We start from the raw sequence: 26,484 nt of genomic DNA on the forward strand, positions 1-26,484 counted from the left end.
TGCCTGTCAATGATAGACTGCATAAAGAAAATGTGGTACATATACAGCATGGAATACTATGCAGCCATAAAAAGAAACAAGATCATGTCCTCTGCAAGGACATGGATGAAGCTGGAAGCCATTATCCTCAGCAAATTAATGTAGGAACACAAAACCAAACACTGCATATTCTCACTTTTAAGCGGAAACAACACAATGAGAACGCATGGACGTAGGGCGGGAAACAACACACACTGGGGCCTGTTGGGGAGGACGGGGATGGAGAGAGCATTGGGAAAAAGAGCTAATGCATGCTGGACTTAACACCTAGGTGATGGGTTGATAGGTACAGCAAACCACCATGGCACATGTTTACTTATGTAATAAACCTGCAAATCCTGCATATATACCCAGGAATTCTAAAATAAAATAAAACATAAAATAAAAAGCAGTGCCTGTTTCCCATTGACTCACTTCTCCTGCCCTCCTATTGTACCAAGACCTGAAACTCAGCCATCAGAGTGTTTGTATTGGAAGCTTCGATACAAGTAAAAATTTCTTTAGGAGGAAAAACACTTTATTCTGTTATCAGTTGGTTGCAATTTAAAATGAATTAAGTATTTAAAGTTTTGATGGTCAGGCACAGTGGCTCATACCTGTAATCCCAGCACTTTGGAAGGCTGAGGCGAGTGGATCAATCGAGGTCAGGAGTTCAAGATCAGCCTGGCCAACATGGTGAAACCCTGTCTCTACTAAAAATACAAAATATATGTATATATATATTAGCCAGGTGGCGGTGGTGCGTACCTGTAATCCCAGCTACCCGGGAGGCTGAGGCAGGAGAATCGCTTGAGCCTGAGAGGCAGAGGTTGCAGTGAGCCGAAATCGGCTACTGTGCTCCAATCTGGGCGACAGAGGACTCTGTCTCAAAAAAAAAAAAAAAAAAAAAAAAAAAAAGAAGGAAAGAAAAGAAAGTTTCGATGGAAAAATATGTAATAACTGAGGATCCTAGGTCCTAGGTCACAGAAGAGGAGCATAGTACTTCCCTGGACTCTGTTTTTTAGAGGTCTTACTTTTACTTTCTCTGGCCACAATCCCTGGGGGGTGAGACTTGTGCAGGGGCCAATAGGACTTTCCCACCTGGAGCCCACATTCCCCTTTTAGACCATATGTCAATTACTAGAGAGCCCAGAGTTCCCTGCTAAAGGGCCCTAACTCTGTTCCTCAGACACGGGCAAGTATCTTCCCTGGGACCACCCCACGAGGGCAGACCATGCCACGGCATCCATGCAGTGGACTCAAAGCGTGGCTAAGGGATGGTGATTGTTTTTGTGGAGTGCACACAAATTCCCAGCCCCTCATAGCAAAAGCTGAAGCTGAAGTTCCAAAGAGAAGGAGAATGTCTTGCAAGCAGGGAACTGGTTTTCCTAGAGCCTCAATATTTAGGCACAAAGCACTGAGTCTGCGTATTCTGAATTAGAATCCACCCTGTGAGGTTGTTACGAAACTGTATTTATCAAGGTAAGTGGATACAGCGTATTTTATTTAGTAGTTTTTAGCTGGATTTATACCTTTCAACTATTTAGACATGTGCTATGTGGGCTTTCGTTTGTGTGCTTGTCCCTGCCCTATGGTTTTCGCGGTGGGCTGGCAGAGGGCGTGTTTTGTGTGTATACATATGCACACATTTGTTCAAGAGGCACCCAATGAGAAAAGGAGTGGAGGGGGTGGGAATGTAAGACAAATCAATTTTCCAGCATTGCTCCCGTACCTGTCATTCTTTGTCATCGAAGTTGATTCTTAGGTACATGAGATTAATTTTAGACCTTACATCTGGTAAGTATTTATTAGGTAATTTCTAGAACAACTTAAAAATATTTGCTGCCTCTACATAGTACATTTATCAGCAGTTAAAATCCTGGATTGACATTCTCAGTTCAGCTAGATTCCAAGGAACCCAAATGCTGAGATATTTCAGTTACTGACAATCTCCTTTGTCCCAATTCTTTTAGCCTAGTGTTTATAAAGGGTGATTCCAGTATCAGCGGCACTAACATCACCTGGGAACTTGTTGGAAAATAAATTCTGGACAGCCAGTGCCCTATCCCTAAGCCTACCCTAAAACCCCTAAGGGTGGGTTTCTATAATATTGTCAGAATTCCTTTTATTAACATTATTTTTAAGTGACCAATAATTGTATACATTTATGGGGTACAATGTGATTTTTGATACACATATAAAATGTAGTTGATTAAATCAAGATAATTAAAATATCCATCATCTCATTCACCCATCGTTTTTATGGGGAGACATTGGAAATTTATTCTTAGTTATTTCAAGACTCAAAAATTTATGTTAAAAATACAGATTGCGTATGAGTCCCATTCAGAGGAAGGAAGTAGCAGGTAAATGCTTCTTGCATTTTTTTACAGAAAAGAAAGAGAAACAAAGTTGCAGGATGAGAAAATTCTAAAAAAGAAAATATGATGGTTGTGGGAATATATATACCAAAAATTGTCTTGATTTTAGACTTACAAAATAACTCTTAAACTTCAATTTTTATTTACTGGAATGTTTTTATGTACATTTGAATATTGATATGTTTCTTTTCAAAATGAATATTTGAATTAAAGAATAAGAAAGGACAATTTCTATATCTTTTGCAATCTGCAGCAATTAAAATGAACCCATACTTTGATTCTACCCATTTTGAGAAGACTGAATTTCTCAATATTATACATTATATGCCTGCACTATGGCATTTTATTTTATATTCTTAAAATATGCATTTTAAGAAATGACCATAAAAAGAAAATTAGATGATATCTTGGGCTTTACATTTGCAGCTGTTTAAGCTCATAATAAACGAGAATACAATGAAAGAATTAAAACTGAGCAATATGAATGGACAACATTCTACTCACATAACAAGACAATGTACTGAAAAAGGCATGTCTTTCCTTTCAGTCCAACTGTTTTTCAGACTTGCAATGAATACGTATTACTTGTATACCATGTGCAAAGTGTCTTTCTAGGAGGTACTGCTACAAACATGAATTTTAAAAAATTAATTTTCCTACCCCAGAATAGCTTATAGTATAGTAGAGAGAATTAAAAATACACAGATAAGTAAATATAAAGTTATCTATGACCATTATTCACTAACAGTTTGATACTGTAAATAACTAACTGTCACTGGGGTGTACTCAGTGAAATTTTTAAATTTTAAATTCATACTTGAATATGAAATTTAATGTGTCACGAACAATGGTAATAGAAACTGGTAACATGAAAAAGTGTTAGTCACACTTTTTCTGAAATGCAGGTTTAATGAATCTGCTCTTGCTAGATACAAAATAATTAGCAACCTATATTAGGAAGGTCAGATATTTTGTAAAGTCTAATAAATCTAGAGGATATATCTATAATTATAAAATAATACTGTGATTTTGCACCTACAAGGTTAATTTTGTATTACAAAAGTAAATGGAGACCTTGTATGTCTCAACCTTGTATGATTTAATATGCAATCACTGAATCATATTTTTACCTTGGTCTTCAGCTCATCCTCAGGAGATTCTGAAGAGGGATATTGGATGTATGTTGATATAATATCTAGACAGGCAAAGGTAGACTCTGGTGGGTAAGGACCATGAATGTGTTATAAAAGCAAAGTGAAGGTACTGCAATTTGTAGATCAAAACATCATTTGTGAAACTCCAGACACCCACATTTAATCTTCACCTATCCTTCTGGGATAAGATTGTAGTGTGCAGTTTTATTGTGTTTTACAGGTGGGATAAATAACTAGCTTCACGTTGTTTTTGGAGTAGGGAATGAAACAGAGATCTTTTTACTTCTTACCTTGTAATTTAACTACTGCTTCTCCATAACAAGTCATTATATTCTCCTTCACAAGCCCCTCAAGTTATTTCTTATTTTGAAATCCTGTCTTCTCAATTAGATTTGGGGCTGGGCCACTTCTTCCATATCATATAACATTGATCACACAGTAAGCGCTTATAGTCCTTGATATATGTTTTTTAAGTTTCTAAAATTTTGGATTTTATAAGAATTGCTGATACTAAATGGAAAGATTAAATATCACAGGTATGTTGATTCACAGGTGTCCTCTGACTGCCAGCACACTGAGTACTGACTTTGACTTTGAGGGGCCTGTGCCTTCCTAACACATTTTTTCACTTGTGACAACAAAGCTGCAATTTTATGACTTTTACAAATGAGAAGTGCTGTAGAAAAAGCAAAAATGGGTTTTAACTCCTCTGAGAAACTTATTATGTATATATACATTATTATGATCATAAATAATAATAATTTATTTTCTGAGCATAATACCAGAGCAAAAGTCATTTGGGGAGGCAAACATTTGTTAGTTGTATGGAGGTTTCATCAAATGAAATCTCCATTCCATGATAATAGATATTTAAATGGATTTTTCTATTTCACAAATGCACTTCAAAGTTTAGAAGCAAATGCATTATTAGAAAGATCAGATGATAAGAACAATAATTTTTCTAAAATCTTTATGGCCTGCCAAATTTGTTGCATGCGAAAAGCAGAAAATCGCAGTCCTTTGGAAAATTGAATTTGATTCTTTCTAATTTATTTGTTCATTCAAGTTAGAAGTCCAATCACAAGTTTCTCAGACTTGCTGGTCTTGGGCTTTCATTAGACTTAAGATGTTTTAATTTCGAATGTAGTTTTTGCTTTTCGGGAAAAGAAAATTGCCTTCCTTTTTTTTTGTAACAGACTATTATAAAATTCAATTACAAGATGAAAATAGCATCAGTAGTTCTCATAGTTGGGAGATATTTGTGATGCCTTATTCATCTCTGTTAATAAAGAGTTTCTAAGTTATGTTAATGAGTTGCACCTGAAGGAACTAGGAGATTCTTGAAAAGCTGGAACTAAAAGGGGATGCAATGACCATAATATAGTTGAAAATTATAACATGGAAGAGGACATAGTCTTCAATTTCGAGCCAGAAGGTAGAAATGAAAAATATAGGTGTAAGTTACAGGAGAGTGCATTTGAATTCAACTTAAGGAAGGCGTTCCTAGTAATGTTCCTAAACACAGAAAGTATTCGTACCTCTATTAGGAACGTTATGGAAGGGATTCCTGAATCCTGCTGAGGACTTGAACCCCATAGGTCCTATGGACTTCTCAACTCTAACATTTTGGCAGTTCCGTTAGAATCTGTCTTTACTGCAAAATCCAAAATACAAAACTCAAGTAGTTCTCAAATGCATAGCCTCTCATAATTTTCCAAGTTTCTTGATTAAAATACCATTCTTCCCAATTCCAAGTATCAAAATGTTCATCTTTTTCATATTTCTCCTAAAATCTCTCATAACTCACTAGTCACCTAAGCCTACAGGTTCTTATTTCTCAGTGTCACTCTTACTATTATTTGTTCTCATCTGTAAAGTCTAATCAAGGCCCTCATTACTTGAGACCCGTATTACCACAACTTCTTAACATGTCTTTCTAACCTTTGCATGTATAGTCCGTAATCTGTAATTTCCTTTTATACATTTTTATGTCAATCTCATTAAGAATATAAGACTTATCCCTTTTAATGTGTTCAGATTTTCTCAGCCCAATATTTAAAATCTTTTTGAATGTGGCCCCACCTTATCAATATTTTCTCTTACTGCTTCCAAGCATCAGCTGGTCTGTTCTCTTTATACAACGCAATACACAACCTATAGGTACAAGTTTGTGCAAAATCTTACACTCTTTTGTGTCCCTCCAATAATATTTCTTAGACTTAACTTACCCCACAATGACTTTTCTTTTATTTTGAAATTAACTTAAAACCCACCATGTGATCTATATCAAAATAATGTCCACTTTTAAAAATAGCTGTCCACTAGTTTTGTTTACATGTTTATGTAAAAGTTACAAATACTACTTTGCTATTTTAAAATACATGACTCTATATTTCATTTCATGTTACAATTTCCATAGGCCCTAAAGCAGTGCATACCATGGACATGTAATGAATACACATTAAATTCCCATCAAATGAGGAAATAAAAAATTGTAAGTAGTAGATGTTAAATGGAGAAATGGACCAAAGTGGCTTCCCAGGGAAAGACATCTAAGATATCTGTGAGTAGATGTGCTTATACTGACTCTCTTAGAGTTGGAAATAGTCATGAGTGGCAATAGAGTCAGCCCTGATTTAAAACGTGTCTTTTCTCTTGGTCCATTTTGATGAGTAGTATGCCATGGGCTATTAGCCCCCAAAACATTTTGTGTTAAATAAGATAGCTCACTGCACATAATTCTCATTTTGCAGTTAGAGCTTTAGGCTTTATTACATCTGAAATACCATGGAACACATAATCTTGACTTTGATTTTTTTACAATGTATTCAGGATGAAAGATTTCAGTGAATTTGATTCATATCATCAGTTCATTTATTAGCAGTTATAATGACAGAACCATAAACCTGTCACCCAAGGTGGCACTAATGAACTACCTTTGTGAGCTCCCTAAGCAATGAGGGTAATATTTGAATTGAAATGAACACTGGTTCTTTATTTCTAAAGGTGCAAAAATTGCACTTGTAGGTGTGAGATCCTGTCCTTGACTGTGATTGATGTGTTTTTTGAAGAAAGAATGCCGTTCTGCTGAAATTCCCCAAATTTTTGTTTTAGTTTTATCCTCATCTCAAACTTAATTTCTTATACTTATTGGACATTTCAGGTGTTCTCTTTCCTTTAAAGTAATGAGAGAAAGACAAATAGCAAATATAAATATCATTTATCTATAGAATTTTTAATTTTTAATGTCTTAGGCTTAAAAGAATCTATCACAGAAATAGTAGGCCAAGAATGTCTATCTATAGAACATTAAATAATTAGCAGTTTGCCAACATAATACCACCACCATCAACATCACAAATCATATAATTGAGAGTCTGCAGTAGAGGCAGACATTAGTAATTATAGCAAAGGTTATTTAATTATAGATGAAATAAGTACTTTGAACAAAATGAATATATCACAGAGACTTGATCAGTCTGGCAGGGACAAGGGAGTTAGGAGAGGAGCAGGGCTAAGGAAGCTTCTCTGAAGAAGTGACATTCAAAGAGACAGGAAGTGTTGAGTAGAAGAAGGGAGTGGCTTAGGTGAAGAGCAGAGATTGAGTGGAGATGGGGCTTTCAAGCCAAGGAAACAACTTGTTTGGTGGCAAAAAGTTACTTAGCTCTTCAGCGTAATGAAAAAATAATCAGCTTGCCTTGAACATAATGAGAAAAGAAAGGAGGCTATGTAAGGTTGGATGAAAAAGTGAGTAGAGGCCACATCATGAAAAGTGTTGGTAAATACAAGGAGTTTGAATTTTATTTTAAGAGAGTGGGAAGCGCTACTCTAATGATATGATCCATTTTAAAGATTACTCTGATTTTTGTAAAGGAAAAAGACTGGAAGCAAGAGATCAGTTAGGAAGTTTTAACAATACTTCCAGAGAGAGAAAGATGAAGGTACTTGGGTCCGGAGAGAAGGGGATGGATTTGAGATGGATCAGGGAGGTAGAACATGGCGATTGCTGTAAAGCAGAGGAGAAGAGAGAAGAGCTGTTCTTCAAGATTTAGGTTAGAAACAACTTGATGAATCGTACTGTCATTTACTGAATGGGAAATGGTAGAAAAGAAACAGGTTCTTGAGTTTAGTTTAGGCCAGGTTGGGTCCTGAGTTTCCTAAAGTGGGGCTGGAGGAATGCAGTTGGATAGTCAATGGATAGCTGAGACAGCAGCACTGAATGGGACACAGAACTTAAACTACTTTTGTTTCTATTTTTCTCCAGTTGAGACCAATTTCAACATACCTTTGCACACCAAAACCAAACAGACAAAAAATAAAAAATACCCTCACACAAATTCAGTTTAAGAAATATTGATGAATAACATGCATTTATTAGCAAGGTTTTCTGAGACAAGAAAAGATGTTCATGACATAGCAAAGCTTCTAATTTAGTTCCCTTGAAATATTTTAGCTCTTTCCCATGGGCTCACTCTTAACAGCAGCTGCTTCATCTTTTACTCTCTTTTTCTACAGTCCTTAACTTCACCCTTACCACTGTCCCATCCCCATCTTCCACAAGGAATCTTTATTTCTGTAAGTTTAGCTTTCCCTTATTTCCTGTCATCAGTAGGCTCATCACTCACCTTCTCTCCAAAACAAAAATGCAGTTCAGAAGCTACCTGCCAAAGAATGGTGCAGGTTGGAAGGAGAGGGAAGACTGTAAAGAGTAAACAAATGCTTTCCTGCAAAATAAACACGTTAATAACATATCCAGAATAATGTAACCTATGAATGGAATCTCAACATTGATAAATATACTGCTGCAGAGAGAGATATTAAAGGAGCTATTGTCTAGCAACTTGAAAGGGAGGAGGAAATCCAAAAGACTAGAGGTTTCCTAAAGAAAGGAAAGAGGTTTACGAAGAATGTAATGATCGATTTATCAAATCTGTTGAGAGATTATTTGCATATTTAAAATACAAATGAGGCTGGGCAAGGTGACTCATGCCTATGATTCCAGCACTTTGGAAGGCCAAGGTGGGTAGATCACCTGAGGACATGAGTTCGAGACCAGCCTGGCCAACATGATTAAACCCCATCTCTACTAACAATACAAAAATTAGCCGGGTGTGGTGGCAGGTGCCTGTAATCCCAGCTACTTGGGAGGCTAAGGCAGGAGAATAACTTGAACCTGGGAGGCTGAGGCTGCAGTGAGCCAAGAGGGTGCCACTCCACCTGGGTGACAGAGTAAGACTCATCTCAAAAAAAAAAAAACAAAACAAAAAAAACCCTACAAATGATTACTTAAAAAAATCATTACAAATGATTTACTTAAAAAAAATCTGCTATATATACTTTCAGAAAATAGAAAAATTGACAGGCCTGAATTTGTGCCCCAAATTTTGCCATGAATTTCTTTTGTCTAAACATGGCAACATTATGCATTTTTTAAAATTTAATTAAATTTAATGTTTTAAAATGTTTTTGGGTACCTAGTAGGATGTATATTTTTGGGTTACAGGAGTTTTTTTGTGTGTAAATAATAGGTGCATGTATTTATGGGTTTCGTGAGCTATTTTGATACAGTCCTACAATACGTAATAATCCCATTAGGGTAAATGGGATATCCATCATCTCAAGCATTTCTTTGCATTATAAACCATCCAATTAAATCTTTTAGTTATTTTAAAATGTACAATAATATATTGTTGACTGTAGTCATGCTGTTGTAGTATCAAACATGAGATCTTATTCATTCTATATAATGGGTGTATTTTTGTACTCATTAACCATTCCCTGTGTACCCTCACCCAACAACCCTTCCTATCCTCTGGTAGTCATCATTCTACTCTCTATCTCCATGAGTTCAGTTGTTTTCATTTTTAGCTCCCTCAAGTAAGTGGGAACATGCAAAGTTTGTCTTTATATGAGTGGCTTATTTCACTTAACATAATGTCCTCCAGGTCCATACATGTTGTTACAAATGACAGGATCTCATTCGTTTTTTATGGCTGAATAGCACTCCATTGATGTATATGTATCGCATTTTCTTTATTCTTTCATCTGCTGATCATTCAACTTAAGTTGCTTCCAAATCTTGGCTATTGCGAATAGTGCTGCAATAAACGTAGAAGTGCAGATATCTCTTCAACATACTGATTTCCTTTTGGGTATATACCTAGGAGTGGGATTGCTAGATCATATAGTAGTAGCTCCATTTTTAGTTTTTTGAGGACCCTTCAAACTGTTCCTCCCAGTGGTTGTACTAATTTACATTCCCATCAACAATGTATGAGGGCTCCCTTTTTCTTTATATCCTTGTCAGCATTTGTTATTGCCTGTCTTAGGATAAAAACAATTTTAACTGGGGTGAGATGTTATTTCATTGCAGTTTTGATTTGTGTTTTTCTGGTGATGAATGATGTTGAGCACCTTTTTATATACCTTCTTTCCATTTGTATGTCTTCTTTTGAGAAATGTCTATTCAGATCTTTTGCCTATTTTAACATCAGATTATTTTTTTTTCATATAGAGTTGTTTGAGCTCCCTATATATTCTAGTTATTAATCACTTGTCAGATGGATAGTTTGCAAATATCTTCTTCCATTCTGTGGATTGTTTTTTCACTTTGCTGATAGTTTCCTTTGCTATGCTGCAGCTTTTAAACTTGATGTGATTGCATTCATCCATTTTTGCTTTAGTTGCCTGTGCTTGCAGAATATTACGCAAAAAATCTTTGCCTAGACCAATGTCCTGGAGAGTTTCCCCAATGTTTTGTTCTGGTACTTTCATAGTTTGAGGTCTTAGATTTAAGTCTTTAATCCATTTTTATGTGATTTTCATGTATGGTGAGTGATAGGGAACTAGTGTCATTCTTCTACATATGGATATCTACTTTTTCCAGCATCATTTATTGAAAAGACTGTCTTTTCCCAATGTACACTCTTGGCAACTTTGTCAAAAGTGAGTTCACTCATTTGTATAGATTTGTTTCTGGGTTTCCTGTTTCACTGGTCTATGTATCTGTTTTTATGCCAGTACCATACTGTTTTGGTTACTATAGTTTTGTAGTATAATTTGAAGTCAGGTAAAGTGATTCCTCTGCTTTTGTTCAGGATAGTGTTGGCTATTATTGGTCTTTTGTGCACGCATGTAAATGTTAATATTGTTTTTTTCTATTCCTGTGAATAATGTCATTGATATTTTAATAGGGATTGCATTGAATCTGTAGATTGTTTCAAGTAGTGTGAACATTTTAACAATAGTGATTCTTCCAATCCATGTACATGGAATATCTTTCCATTTTTTGTATGCTTTTCAATTTCTTTCATCAATGTTTTATAGTTTTTATTGTAGAGTCTTTCACTTTGGTTGTTAAGTTCTAGGTATCTTATTTGTAGCTATTGTAAATGAGATTACTTTCTTGATTTCTTTTTCAGATTGTTTGCTATTGGCATATAGAAATGCTACTAATTTTCATATATCGATTTTGTATCCTGGAGTTTTACTGAAATTGTTTATCAGTTCTAATAGTTTTTTGGTGAAGTCTTTAGGTTTTTTTCAAATATAAGATTATATTATTTGCAAATAAAGATAATTTGATCTCTTCCATTCTAGTTTGAATGCTCTTCATTTCTTTTTCTTTTTCTTTTTTTTTTTTTTTTGTCTGATTGCTCTAGCTGGAATTCCAGTACTATGTTGAATAACAGTGGTGAAAGTGGGCATCCTTGTCACATTCCAGATCTTAGAGGAAAGACTTTAGTTTTCCTTATTTAATATGATACTAGCTGTGGGTCTTGTATATATTTCTTTTATTATGTTGAGGTATGTTCCTTCTATACCCAGTTTATCCAGGGTTTTTATCATGAGGGAATGTTAAATTTCATCAAAGCCTTTTCATAATCAATTAAAATGACCATATGATTTTTGCCCTTCATTCTGTTGGTATGGTGTATCACATTTGATTTGAGTATGTTGAACCATCCTTTCATCCTTGGAATAAATCCCACTTGGTCATGATGAATAATCTTTTTAATGTGTTGTTGAATTCTGTTTGCTAGTATTTTTTGTTGAGGATTTTTGCATCAATGTTCATCAGTAATATTGGCTTGTAGTTTTACTTTTTTGATGTGTCTTTGTCTGGTTTTGGTATCAGGGTAACACTGGCCTCATAGAACAAGTTCAAAGCCTTCCCTTCTCCTCTGTTTTTTGAAGTAGTTTGAGTGGGATTGGTATTAGTTCTTCTTTAAATGTTTGGTAAAACTCAGCAGTAAAGTCATCAGGTCCTGGGCTTTTCTTTGCGGTGAAACTTTTATTACAACATTGATCTTATTACTTGTTTTTGGTCTGTTCAGATTTTGAATTTCTTCATGGTTCAATCTTGGTGGGCTGTATGTGTCTGGAAATTTATCCATTTTTCTTCTAGACTTTCCAATTTATAGGCATATAATTGCTCGGAGTAGTCTCCAGTGATCCTTTGAATTTCTTTGGTATTGGTTGTAATATCTCCTTTTTCATCTCTGATTTTATTTATTTGGGTCTTCTCTCTTTTTTTCTTAGTCTGGCTAAAGGTTTGTCAATTTTATCTTTTCAAAAAATAACTTTTTATTTTGTTGATCTTTTGTATTATTTTCTTCATTTCAACTCTTCTGCTGTGAACTTCTTTCTTTTCTTATATTAATTTTAGGTTTGATTTGTTCTTGCTTTTCTAGTTCTTTAAGAGTCATCATTAATTTGTTTATTTGAAGTTTTTATAATTTTTTAACGTAGGTACTTGATATGGTTTCAAGATGAGATCCAAATCTTATCTTGTACTGTAGCTCCCATGATTCCCACATGTTGTGGGAGGGACCCAGTAGGAAATAATTGAATCATGGCTGCAGTTTCACCCATACTGTTCTCATGGTAGTGAATACGTCTCACAAGATCTGATGGTTTTGTAAGGCATTTCTCTTTTCACTTGGCTCTCATTTTCTCTTGTCTGCTGCCATATAATATGTGCCTTCCACCATGATTGTGAGGCCTCCCCAGCCACGTGGAATTTTGAGTTCATCAAACCTCTTTTTCTTTATAAATTACTCACTCTCAGGTGTGTCTTTATCAGCAGCATGAAAACAGACTAATACAGTAAATTGGTATTGGCAGTGGGGTACTGCTGAAAAGATATTAAAAAATGTGGAAGTGACTTTGGAACTAGGTAACAGGCAGAGATTGGAACAGTTTGGAGGACTCAGAAGAAGACAGGAAAATGTGGGAAAGTTTGGAACTCCCTAGAGATTTGTTGAGTGGCTTTGACCAAAATGCTCACAATGAAAGGGACAATGAAATCCAGGCTGAGTTGGTCTCAGATGAAGATAAGAAACTTGTTGGGAACTGGAGTAAAGGTGACTTGTTATATTTTAGCAAAGAGACTAGCAGAATTTTGCCCCTGCTCTAGAGATTTGTGGAAGTTTGAACTTAAAAGAGATAATTTAGGGTATCTGGCAGAAGAAATTTCCAAGCAGCAAAGTATTCAAAAGGTGACTGGATGCTATTAAAGCCATTCAGCTTTAAAAGGGAGACAGCATAAAAGTTCAGAAAACTTGCAGCCTGACATTGCAATAAAAAAGAAAAACCCATTTTCTGAGGAGAGACTGGAACCAGCTACAGAAATTTGCATAAGTAATGAGGAGCCAAATGTTAATCACCAAGACAATAGGGAAAATGTCTCCACAACACGTCAGAGACCTTTGCAGAAGCCTCTCTCACCACAGAGTGATGAGAGGCCTGTGAGAAAAAGATAGTTTTGTGGACTGGGCCAAGGGTGCCTTTGCTGTGTGCAGTCTAGGGTCTTGGTGCCCTGTGGCCCAGCTACTCCAGCCATGACTAAAAGGTTCCAAGGTACAGCTCAAGCCATAGCTTCAGAGGGTGCAAGCCACAAGCACTGGAAGCTTTCATGTGGTATTGAGCCTGTAGGTGCACAGAAGTCAAGAATTGAGGCTTGAGAACCTCTGCCTAGATTTCAGAGGTTGTATGAAAACAGCTGGATGTCCAGGCAGAAGTTTGCTGCAGGGGTGGGGAACTCATAGAGAATCTCTGCTAGGGCAGTACGGATGGGAAATATGGGATCAGAGCTCCTACACAGAGTCCCCACTGGGCACTGTCCTCCAGAACCTAGAATGGTAGATCCACTGAGAGCTTGCACCATGTACCTGGAAAAGCTGCAGACACTCAGTGCCAGCCAGTAAAGCAGCTGGGAGTGAGGCAAAGCCACAGGGGTAGATTTGCCTAAGACCATGGTAACCCACCTCTTGCATCAGTGTGACCTGGATATGAGACATAGAGTCAAAGGAGATCATTTCAAAGCTTTTAGATTTGACTACCCCACTGGATTTTGGACTTGCATGGGGCCTGTAGCTGCTTTGTTTTGGTCAATTTCTCCCATTTGAAATGGTTGTATTTATCCAATGCCTGTACTCCCATTTTATCTAGGAAGTAACTAACTTGCTTTTGATTTTACTGACTCATAGATGGAAGGGACTTGACTTGTCTCAGATGAGACTTTAGACTGTGGACTTTTAAGTTAATGCTGAAATGAATTAAGGCTTTGGGAAGCTTTTGGGAAGGCATGACTGGTTCTGAAATGTGAGGACATGGGGGTGGGAGGGGCAAAGAGTAGAATGATATGGTTTGCCTGTGTCCCCAGCCAAATCTCATCTTGAATTGTAGTTCCCATGGTTCCCATGTGCTGTGGGAGGGACCCAGTGGAAGCTAATTGAATCATGGGCACAGTTTCTCCAACACTGTTCTTGTAGTAGTGAATTAAGTCTCACTAAATCTGACGGTTTTATAAGTCATTTCCCTTTTCATTTGACTCTTACGCTTTCTTGCTTGCTGCCATGTAAGACATGCCTTCCACCATGATTGTGAGGCCTCTTCAGCCACGTGGAACTGAGATCATTAAACCTCTTTTTCTTTATACATTACCCAGTCTCAGGTATGGCTTTATCAGCAGTGTGAAAATAGACTAATACAGTGCTTATAGGTGTAAACTTCCCTCTGAGTACTGCTTTTCCTGTATCCAACAGGTTTTGGTATGTTTCATTTCCATTATCATTTGTTTCAAAAAATGTTTCAATTTCCTTCTTAGTTTCTTCATTGACCCACTGGTCATTAAGGAGCATATTGTTTAATTTCCATGTATTTGTATAGTTTCCAAAATTCCTCTTATTATTGATTTCTAGTTTTATTTCACTGTAGTCAGAAAACATACTTTAAATATAATTTCTATTTTTTTGAATGTTTCAAGAGTTGTTTTGTGACCTAACATATGGTCTATTTTTGAGAATGATCCATGTGCTGAGGAGAAGAATGTGTATTTTGTAGCCATTGCATGATATGTGTTAGGTCCATTTGGTCTGTAGTGCAGATTAAATCTGATGTTTCTTGTTGATTTTTTTGTCTGGATGATCTGTTCAATGCTGAAAGTGGAGTGAGTGTTGACATCTCTAGCTGTTATTTTATCGGGTCCTATCTCTCTTTTTAGCTCTAATATTTGTTTTATATATTTAGGTGCTCCATTGTTCTCTGCATATGTATTTACAAGTGTTATATCCTCTGGTTGAATTGACCCTTTATCATTATGTAGTGACCTTTTTTACAGTTTTTGTCTTGAAGTCTATTTTGTCTAAGTATGGCTACTTCTGCATTTATTTGGTTTCCATTTTCATGGAATCTCTTTTTCATCCCTTTTGTTAGCTTATGTGTGTCTTTATAGGATGAAGTGTATTTCTTATAGGTGACTGACATTGGGTCTTTTTTTTTTAATCTATTCAGCAACTCTATATATTTTGATTGGAAAACAGTCCATTTACATTCAATGTCACTATTGATAAGTAAGGACTTACTCTTGGCATTTTGTTATTTATTTTCTTGTTGTTTTGTGGTCTTGTGTTTTTTTTTTCCCTTCCTTCTTGTCTTCCTTTTCATGCAGGTAAAATTTTAACTGATGGTGCGTTTTAATTACTTACTTCTTATTTTTTGTGTATTTGTGCATGTTTTCTGATTTAAAGTTACCATGAGGATTGCATACCCCCATTAATTTAAATGGATGGCAATTTGACACTGATTGCACAAACAAACAAGCAAAGAAAATTAAGACTCTACATTTTAACTTCATCCTCCCACTTTTTAATGTTTTGTTGATTGTATTTATATCTTATTGTATTGTCTATGTATGTCTTAAAAAGTTGCAGTAATTATTTCTGATTTGTTCATCTTTTAGTCTGTCTACTCAAGATATAAGTAGTTTCTATATCACAATTACAGTATTATAGTATTTTGGGTTATGTTTTGTCCTTACTATTATCAGTAGGTTTTGTACCCTCAGGTGATTTTTTTATTGCTCATTAACATTCTTTTCTTTTAGACTGAAGTATTTCCTTTAGCATTTCTTATAGAACAGGTCTGGTGTTGATGAAATCTCTCAGCTTTTGCTTATCTGGGAAAGCATTTTTCCCTTATGCAATATTATGTTTACATTTTTATTTTTTCCTCTGCATAGAAAGGGTTGGTAATATGAATAATTTTAGTTCTGTGTTTCCTAGGAATCCTGAGATAAAGGGATCTAGTTGAACTTTAAGTGTTTGAAATCAAAATGTGTCCAATAGCAAGACTGAATTACTAAATAGAAAACTATGTTGGTCTTCTATGAATGGCAAGAGGCCTTGTCTTGGTGGGGAATACATGGTTATAAAAGGATGTAGTGATTTTGAGTAGAAAGGCAAGGCAAATTTGATACAACTCTCTCAAATGTAGGTTCTAGAAAAGGAAAAATGGGCAATTAGTTATGCTTTGTGTTAAAGTTAGTATTTACCATGCTGTTTTGTTTTGCTTTTATAAAGTTTTCTTGTGCCACAAACTTGGCTTTCCAAACATTTTTCTTATTTTCTGCCCTCAGCTATCCAAGAAGAAAACATTGATGGATAAAGTATATTCTTTATTTTGGTATCTCTTCAAGAACACAGAGAATTGTCTCTTACCTTCCTCATTCCACTTCTGAATCTTACTGGAAATTTATGGCACCTGTCACAGAGGAAAGAGAAAAACCCAAATGGGCCATAATGATGACTTTGGGCAGACTCAGGACTGTAGATGTGTCCCTAGGAATTTTATCAAGCACCACAATTTTGACTAAGTTGGACCTAGCTCCAATAGAAAATGAGAAACAATAAAATATAACCCCCACGTATCTTTAAAGAGCTGCAAACAATCTTTGCTCCAAGCAATAATTTAATCTAGGCAGGTAGCATTTGCTTTGCTACATCTTATGAGCTTGATAGGGTGATTAGACTTTTTAATTTCTTTTCTGTTGAATGTTTAAATTCATTGCCTATTCACTAACATTTCCTTTTACCTTACTGCTGGCCTGCTTGGAGTTCAAGATCAGAATTGTAATTTGAGGATTATGAGAGTAAGAGCTGATCAGTGTTACTTTTCAGATGCTTTTCTGGGTATCTTACTTGAGCGTTTCTCAGACAGGGCCAAGGAAGGAAGTGAGATATTTTGCTGTTAAGGTGAAACAAAGAAAGGCGGGAAAGTGAGCCGAATGGAAGAATACATCCAGCTGTAGTCTATCCCTTTCACTGCTACTGTTTTCCCTTTCAGAGAAAGATAGTGTAAATCAAGCTTCCTTTTGCCAATAAAATTATGATAGTTTGGCACATGCTGTGCATCGTGCTTTATCATGATAAAGAAACAGGTAGCTTTAAATGAAAGCATTGGATGATTTGTCAGGTTTTTGGCGGTTGATCAGCCCCATTGTGAAAGGATGGTAATATCGCTGCTATGCTGAGGCTGCTTAAAGAATATGAAATGTGGATTGTGGCACTGAGGTAGCTGGCGGTAAATCAGATTTGATTTCCCCTCTGAGAGCACAAAATGAACCTTGTCGTTATCAGGAAGAGAAATGAAATCTTTAAATATTTCTCAATGTTTTGTCATCTCTGCCTGTTGGCGTGATTTAACATAAAATTCCCCCAAAGTAGGAAGTGCAGGTATTATTTCATTTCATTTCAAAGATAAACTTCACAGTTTTTCCCTATAAATTACTTGAAAAGCCCCCAATTTGCAATTGTGGAGTTACCTTAAGATCAATTACATTTTAAAATAAAATAGTATTAGTAAAAAATGGGCTCTGTGTTTTGTACCCTGCTGATAGCCTGGCAGTCCCTAAACACAGTAATATCCTAGTGTTTATGGGAAAATATCAGAAGGGCTAAGAGAAGTTGCTTATAAGTAGTTTGAGTTACCTGTGCTGCCAAAACAGCTTGTTTATTGAACTTTTGACTGCACATTTCTTATATGACCTGTGGTTACCTATTTTCAGGTTTTAAACTCCTGTTTGCTTTTCTTACCTTTCCCCGTTATTCTACTTGGTTAATGGTAATGAGACTTTGCAGACAGTTGCAAAATTTCTATTACCCCAAGATCTAAAATGCCATTTTAAAGAAAAGATACTCTTTTTTTTCTTTTTATTATAAGCATATGAATAATGCATGCTCACTGCAGAAAAAAAATAAAGATATCAACAGCAAACATCGCCCGTGACCCAGAGAGAAACACTGCTGACATTCTTGTTTATGTTCCTATGGACTTAATGCATGAATATGTTTTATTTAACATTGGATCATGCATTCTCAATTATGGAGTGTTAGAGAATGAAGCCTTGCAAATTTCTGTTTTTGGTCTCAGGGTTAAAAACTGAATATTTTAATGAGTTTATTTGCAAGCCCTATTCAGTATTTACTGCAAGGGGGAATATCTTTCTTTTTTTTTTTTTTTTTCATTTTCACTAAAGAAAGAATAAGAGGTATAAACTGCCAAGTGCAACATAAGGTATTTGGGTTACATCTGAAGAAAATTTGCTTGATATTATTAGTTACTGGAACAAATATGTTGTTTTTTAAAAATTATTCTTTAAGTTTTGGGGTACATGTGCAGAATGTGCAGGATTGTTATGTAGGTATACACGTGCCATGGTGGTTTGCTGCACCCACCAACCCATCATCAACATTAGGTATTTCTCCAAATGCTATCCTTCCCCTAGCTCCCCACTCCCCTACAGGCCCCGGTGTGTGATGTTCCCCTCCCTGTGTCCATGTGTTCTCATTGTTCAACTCCCAATTTTGAGTGAGAACACGTGGTGTTTGGTTTTCTGTTCTTGTATTAGTTTGCTGAGAATGATGGTTTCCACCTTCATCCATGTCCCTGCAAAGGACATGAACTCATCTTTTTTATGGCTGCATAGTATTCCATGGTGTATATGTGCCACATCTTCTTTATCCAGTCTATCGTTGATGAGCATTTGGGTTGGTTCCAAGTCTTTGGTATTGTGAGCAGTGCCGCAATAAACATACATGTGCTTGTGTCTTTATAGTAGAATGATTTATAATCCTTTGGGTATATACCCAGTAATGAGATTGCTGGGTCAAATCTAGATTTTAGTTCTAGATCCTTGGGGAATCACCACACTGTCTTCTACAATGGTTGCACTAATTTATACTCCCACCAACAGTGTAAAAGTGTGGAACAAATATGTTATTGATCTTTAATACTTCAGCACTTCCAGCATTGATCCAGAGAGCAATTATCCTATTTGTTGACTGGCTGACTGACTTGACCAAATGAAAAGCACCAGAGGCTCTTCCTAAATCCCTAATTAGTGTGGGGACAGGTTAAATCAAACAGATAAACTTCTCAATGAATTACAGCCCATGACAATATTGTAGATAATGAATTAAAAAACAATAGATAGCAGAATAGTAAATTCTGAGAAAGGCTAAAATTAATTAATGCTTTATTTCTGTCCTATATTTTTCTTTCTTCCATATACTCTGTTTGGAAATAATCAGATATTGAAATCCTTATAGAAAGTTTGAGTTCAGCCTGAGTGAGATATTCCAGGGTGTCACATGCATTAACATTTTTCACTCAGAATAATGTAGTAAATTAGATTCTATTTTTATGTCCACATTACAGATAGAGTAACAGAGTGAGGTTTGTTGGTTCAATAGCTAGCATCTACTATGTTTAGGAACGGCACTGCATACTGGGATATGGCAGTGATTTCATGGAAAAAATCTTAGCCCTCCTGGAGTTTGTATTCTAGTAGCTAGACAACCAATGAGATGAAGAGATATATTGAATGTAAGAAGGTAGTGAGTATTATGGTGAAAAATAAAGAGGAAAGGGCTTTAGAGAGTGTTCTGATTCAAGATTTGACTGGCCTCAAATCTAGGTATTTTCTCCTCAAATTTTGTGCTACTCTGATTATAGTAAGATATCAAGAACAAGAGATTTTCATCTGAAGATACTGCCTGAGATGGATTCATAGGAAAGAATAATTTATGTGGTTCATAAATTATTCTTAAGCAATAAATCTGAGTAACTGTCATGGAAAGAAGAAGGATTGGAGTATCATCACGACTAAGGAAACCAGAGGAGTTGTTTTCAAATAAATAAAAGCAAGCACTGCTATTTGGCCCCTGTTGAAAGGCCAGAGTTGGAATCAATCAGCTTTGGATTCCTGTTTACTTCTAGCATTGTGTCAACAAGCCTGTGGAGTACTCAAAACACCAAAGACCAGCAGATGTTTTTGACATATTTATTTTGTTGAAAAGTCAACATGTATTATTTTTCATCCTGTGAATGTGTCCTCACCTTCTGCACTCTGCCCTAGTTTTTCAACCCTTCCTCAAATCCTCCCTTCTAATTTAGACAAGCTTGGAAGAAATTTTCTTCTGGAGAATGTGTCTCAGGTGGAGTGCACTGAACACTGAATGGATCACAGTAAAACTATCTATATGAGTTACTGCAATTTTAAGAGAAAAAGCATTTTAGAAATACTGGGGTGAAGAAGCAATGTTACTAGAATGCTGAACCAGAAGATGATCTTGTCTGAAGTAGTTCATCTCTAAGTGTTTCAGTCAGTGTTCAGCCTGAGAAGCAGAACTACTAGAATGGATGGATGGATGGATGGACGATCGATCGATAGATAGATAGATAGATAGATAGATAGATAGATAGATGGATGATAGATAGGTAGAAGATAGCTAGAAAGCTAGATGGGGTGGAGGAAAAGAAAGGGAGGGAGTAAGAGAAGGAGGAAGAGAGATTTATTACAAGGAATTGGCTTACTGGACTGTGACAGCTGTTTGAGTAAGTCTGAAATCCACTGGGCAGGCGATAAGGAAAGGAAGCTCGTGGGTAAGCTCCAACATATAGGTATGAGTGGAAGCTACTTTCACAGGCAGAATTTCTTCTCTTTCAGTGCATTATCAACCTTGATTTTAAGTTTTTCTCGCCCATTTAATCATGCCCATTTAGATTACCCTACATAATCTATCAAAGTCAAAGTCAACTGGTTAGGAGCTTTAATTACAGATGCAAGGTTCCTTCATAGCAACACCTAGGATGGTGTCTGAATAACTGGACACTGTAGCCTAGATAAGTTGACACATCAAAAACAAAACAAAAGCAGGTCAATCACCTTGTAAATGTGATTTTTGAGAATCTTAATTGGGATATGCATTGCAAAGCTCTGAAATACATAACTTTCCCTTTAAGGCTTCTAACTTAAAACAATTTTTTTTTGTTGTTTCAATGCGAAAAGTACGCTTTTGTCTTTTCAGCTGTCAATACTTGTCAAGACCATAAGAAATGTATTTTTAAATGTGATGATTAATGTCAGTGCAGTGTTTCTGCTGTGTCTTTCAAATTCATTTCATATTAAAAATAAAGCAAGATGAAACAGATTATCTGTTAGTCAAATGCAGAGTTTTTGCCCACTGAAGAACAAACTGCATTCCCTCCCTCTTTTCGGCAAGCAAATTCTAATTTGTTTATTTTTGGTGGCAGGAATTAGATAGGGTATCCAGCCCCGGTGGACATGATCAGTCAAAACCAGTTATGGAGATCTTTTTGCTAGTAACTGGACCAGGAATGGTCATGTGACCCAGTTTTGGCTAAGGGTAAATGGAAATCGAATGGAGGCTTTTTAGAAGGATTTAGAATCTCTATAACAGACGCATCCCTATAAGATAGAGGCATAAAAGAAGGCAGCTCTTTTTCTCCTGCCCTGTTCCTTCTTTGGAAGACTTTAGAACGATCTTGTAATGCTTCAAGTTCTGCAGACAATATGTGATTATAAAAGGAGACATTATTGGCACTTTGTGGATAACGGCGCAAAAAGAGCCATGTTCTAATGATACCATGGAGCTACTGAACTAACCTGCATATTCCACTCTCAGACTTTCCAGATACGGACCATATTGTAGTGCCAGAAAATAAGGAAATGCTCAAAAAACCCTACAATGGTAGAGGTATGTCAAAGAGACACAGAAACCAACAGAAAAAGCTGTCGATGGCTAAAACGGAAAAAAAAAAATTGGACAACAAAACAAATGAGGCAATATTGGGCTACAATCCTAAATATCTGTAAATATCCATGGGCCCATAATGATACAAATGACTGAATAAACGAGTTTCTTCTGCAGAGGAATTTCTTTGAAATTCCCCAAGGAAGTGGAGGAAAACCCCTACTCCTTAAGTATGGATTGTGCACACAGTAGCCTCTTTCCAAAGAGCAGAGTATGGAAAGGGGTTGAAGAGGGTAACTTTTCAGTGGAAAAGCTCAGTGTATTTGTTTTCTATTGGTGCTGTAACAAGTGATCACAAACTTAATGATGTAAAACAATAAAACTTTATTACCTTACAGTTTTGGGGTTAGAAGTCTTAACACTGGACTAACATCAAGGTCTTAGCAGGGATGTGGACAGGGCTGCATTCCTTTTGTGGGGCTCCAGGGGAGAATCAGTTTCCTTGCCTTCTTTAGCTTCTAGAGGCTGCCCACATTCCTTGGCTCATGGTCCCCTTTCTCTACCTCGAAAGCCGTAAAGCAACAGGTCCAGTTCTCACATCACATCACTTGGGCCTGCTTCCTTCACCTGCTCTCTCCTCTTCCTCTGACTCTCTCTTCTTTTTGATTGCATTGGGCCTACCCAGGTAATTTGGGATACGTTTCCTATTGGAAGGTCCATTGATTAGAAAGCATAATGCCATTAATAATCTTAATTTCCCTTTGTCATGTAACCTGACATATTTACAGGTTCCAGGGATTAGGGCATAGACACATTTGGCGGGGGCTAGTATTCTATCAACTACATCTGGCTAGCATTGCCTCAGCCAGGTGGTCACGGCTCACAGCAACAGAAGTAAGTGATGCTGATAACTCATGTACACTTGATTGGTGATGAGAGTGGTACATTACTTCTGTGATGTTCCCCTCACCCCCACCCAACCATACCCAAGTCTAATCATGTGAAAAATATTAATACTAAGCACATCCCCATTGAGGGACATTCAATAAAATACCTGAGTAATAGAACTCCAAACTCTCAAGGGTCATTATAGTAGGAATGTGAGTGACTCCTAGAAGCTGGACAAGGTAAGGAAATAGATTCTCCCCTAGAGCCTCCAGAAAGGACCAAGCCCTCCTGACACATTGATTTCAGCCCAGTTAGACCTGTATTGAACTTATGGCCTACAGAACTGGGAGATAATAAATTTAGATGATTTTAAGCCACTGAGTTTGTGGTAATATTTTACTGCAGCAAAAGAAAACTAGTACTGTCATCAAAAACAAGAAAAGTCTGAGAAACTGTCACAGCCAAGAGAAATCTAAAGAGACTTGACAACTGAATGTAATGTGGTATCTTGGTTGGGATTTGGGAACAGAAAAAAGAACGTTAAGTAAAAATTAAGGAAATCTGTATAGATTGTGGATACTAATTAATAATAATGTATCAATATTAATTCATTAATTTGCCAAAAGTATGGTGTTAATAATAGGGAAAGCAGTGTGTGAGGTACATGGGAGCTTTTTGTACTAATTTGCAATTTTTCTGTAAATCTAAAACTATTCTAAAATAAAACATTTAACAAAGAGCAAAATAAAAAGTAGAGTCTTAGTATATAAGCCACTATTAAAATGGTGTTCCATTGTGGTAGGTGAAAATATCCAAATGCCAAATGGGTGATCCAGGTAATACTTTATTAAGAATCTACCATGTGCAGGGGTACTGTAGGGTATATAAAAATGAATCTTTCAGGGACCCTCTTCTCAAGGAACCCAAGTTATAGTTGAGACGATAACACATTTGTGAGTTGCTATAATAGTGAGAAAAGGCATAAAGCCATGAGTCTAAAGCACAAAGGACATTTGGATAAGAAAATGAACTTCCACTTGGGGACTTTGTGAAGGATGTAGTATTTGTATTCTGCCTTGAAGTATAACCAGAGCTTGTACATGCATACTTGAAGACGAAGAAGAAGACTGACAAGCCAAAAGTATTGGAACAAAGCCCTAGGAAAAGAGGATGTTAGCAGAAGTATGTTGAATTGAAGTGCCTTGAATGCCTGAATTACGTCTGCCTTATTCATCAGTATATCTTCTTTACTTCCAACACAACAGGCAGAAATTGCTTCACAAATATAGGTTGATTAATGGAAAGAAAAATAGATGGGAAATAGGTTGTGAAGATCTCCAGTGCCAAATTAATGAGTTTAGTCACTTAAAGTTTTTAAGCAAAACAACATGATTTGAGCTGTTCTGTGGAAAGATTAATCTGGCAAAACAAAAGCAGTTTACATGGAAAGGGAGAGAAAGGAAAATATTAAAGTTGTACAAGTGAGAAATTATAATTATAATAATCTTATTTATTTGCTAAAATAATCAGTAGGCTCTTTTTATTAAAAATTTTATTTTTGTTTATATCAAATTAACACCTTATAAAAATCAGCGATTTATAATGAAAAATACCAGTCTCCTGTTCAAGCATAACAACCTCAGTGTCTCCATATTAGAGATAGCAGCTTTCAATTCTTTTAACCATTTATTCTAATATTTACATCCTTATTTTTAAGTTTCAAACATATATGACTAGTTCTTGTTTTTGAAATTTTAGGTACTATTTTTTGAATCTACTCTGAAAAATGAGCATTTCACTTTCTCACACTAACTCATAATTCCTTATACTCACTCTTGTAATTCCTTTTCCACATTTGACTAGTATAGGTATAGTAATCATTTTTGTTAATCAGTATTTGGTGTTTACAAATTTATTATAGATAATGGTTAGACCAATAGCTAAGCCATGTGGTCTACTATGATTATCACAGTTTCTTTTTTATATAACTTTTCGTTTCCGTTGAAGGTAATAATTGTGTTGTTTTTTGTTTACTTAGTTTTCTATAGCCCTTTCAATGTGGTTAAGCACACTGTGACGTCTAATGCACCAAATTGGAGCAAATATTTTCTAAGATTGTTCTCGGGATAATACATTACTATAAGACATATTGTCTTTGAAATTCTAACTGCATTTTAAAGAAATGGACGCTTTTGTTTCTTTGATTTCACATTTTCCTCTTTACTCTCTGGTTTTATTGAAGTATGTTCTGCAAGGAACTTACTCTGGTATTTGGAAGGTAATAGTCTTAAAAGATTATATGTCTATATACTATTGTTCAAATTAATATATTAGATGGATATAGAAGTGTAATTTGAAATTATTTTTTCCTGAGAATTTTGAAGCTTTCTAGTTATCTTCCAGTGCCTAGTGGCATGCCTTTTTGATTTCTGATCTTTTCTATGTAGGATATTTGTGATCCTTGGAAGTTTTGAGGTTTAAAAACAACCCATGATGTTCTGAAACCTCACTGTGTGTGCCTTGGTGTGGGTACTCGATACGGTTTGGATCTGTGTCCCCGCTGCATCTCATGTTCAATTGCAATCCCCAGTGTTGGAGGTGAGGCCTGCTGGGAGGCAATCATATCATGTGGGTGGATCCTTCATGAACGGTTTAGCACCATCCCTTTAATTCTATTCTCGTGGTAGTAAGTGAGTAAGTTATGGTGCGACTTGGTTTGCTTAAAAGTGTGTAGCACCTCCCCTGCCCTCTCTTGCTCCTGTCCCAGCCATGTAAGACGTGCCTGTTTCTGCTTTACCTTCTGCCATGATTGTAAGTTTCCTGAGGGAAACTTCCTGGGGAGCCAAGAAGCAGATACTGCCATGCTTCCTTTACAGCCTGCAGAACCATGAGCCAATTAAACCTCTTTTTTAAAATAAGTTATTCAGTCTCAGGAATTTCTGTACAGAAGTGTGAGAACAGACTAATATAGCACTTCTTCCTTATTTTTCATGTAGTTACATTTTTGTTCTGTTTTTCTGACAGTTGTTCCCTCCAGTTTTAATTACCAATACTTCAAATGAATACAAGTATTATATACTCTTAATCCTTTTATTTTCTGAAGATATTTAAAAATTAATTTCTGTTCTCATTTCATGAATATAATTGTTCCTTTCTGAGAATATTAATTACCGCTTTGGGGAAGTTTTTACTCAGAGGTCTTCTTATTTATTTAGTCTTTCATGTCCTCGAAGGTCTAATGATCCTTGACTTCTATTCAGTGTGATTTAAGGTTGAGTCATTCTGATTTATGCTTGGCTTAGACATCTCCTATAGGATTAATAGACAGCATTCCCAGTATTTTGCATAGGAACCTCATGTGTCAACTGTATAAGTCTTTTATTTCAGGCCAACTTGGGGAAAATTCTTCTAATCTCCAATATTCTGCCCAGGGAGCATAAATCCAGCTGCTCTTTTCTATGAACCAATTAGGGGAACTTGGATTGACAGGGTTCTTCACTCTTCACTTTGTAAACTCTCACTTAATTCTCCTGTTTTAGGACGGTGTCTTATATTGTATTAGCCATTGTTGTGCAAGATCTCACAGAGATTATGACCTTTCAGATTCAATTCCAACAAAAATTAAGCCTCACCCCTGTTGGAATGACAAACAGTGAAGGAGAAATCTTGGACTAGAAATTGCCTATTGCATAGTTCCATAATATC

At 36.1% G+C, this 26,484-nt stretch overlaps 1 long non-coding RNA gene across 1 annotated transcript in view; it reads right to left on the bottom strand.

Annotated features, from left to right (window-relative positions):
- LOC105710722 (uncharacterized) overlaps positions 1-26,484 on the bottom strand; it is a 125,151-nt gene that overhangs the window by 50,700 nt on the left and 47,967 nt on the right. The gene's annotated exons all lie outside the window — the stretch shown is intronic.

The sequence above is a fragment of the Aotus nancymaae genome, unplaced genomic scaffold (assembly GCF_030222135.1).
Source record: "Aotus nancymaae isolate 86718 unplaced genomic scaffold, 86718_ANA_hifiasm-v0.15.2.pri h1tg000033l, whole genome shotgun sequence".
Classification (NCBI taxonomy): Eukaryota; Metazoa; Chordata; class Mammalia; order Primates; family Aotidae; genus Aotus; species Aotus nancymaae.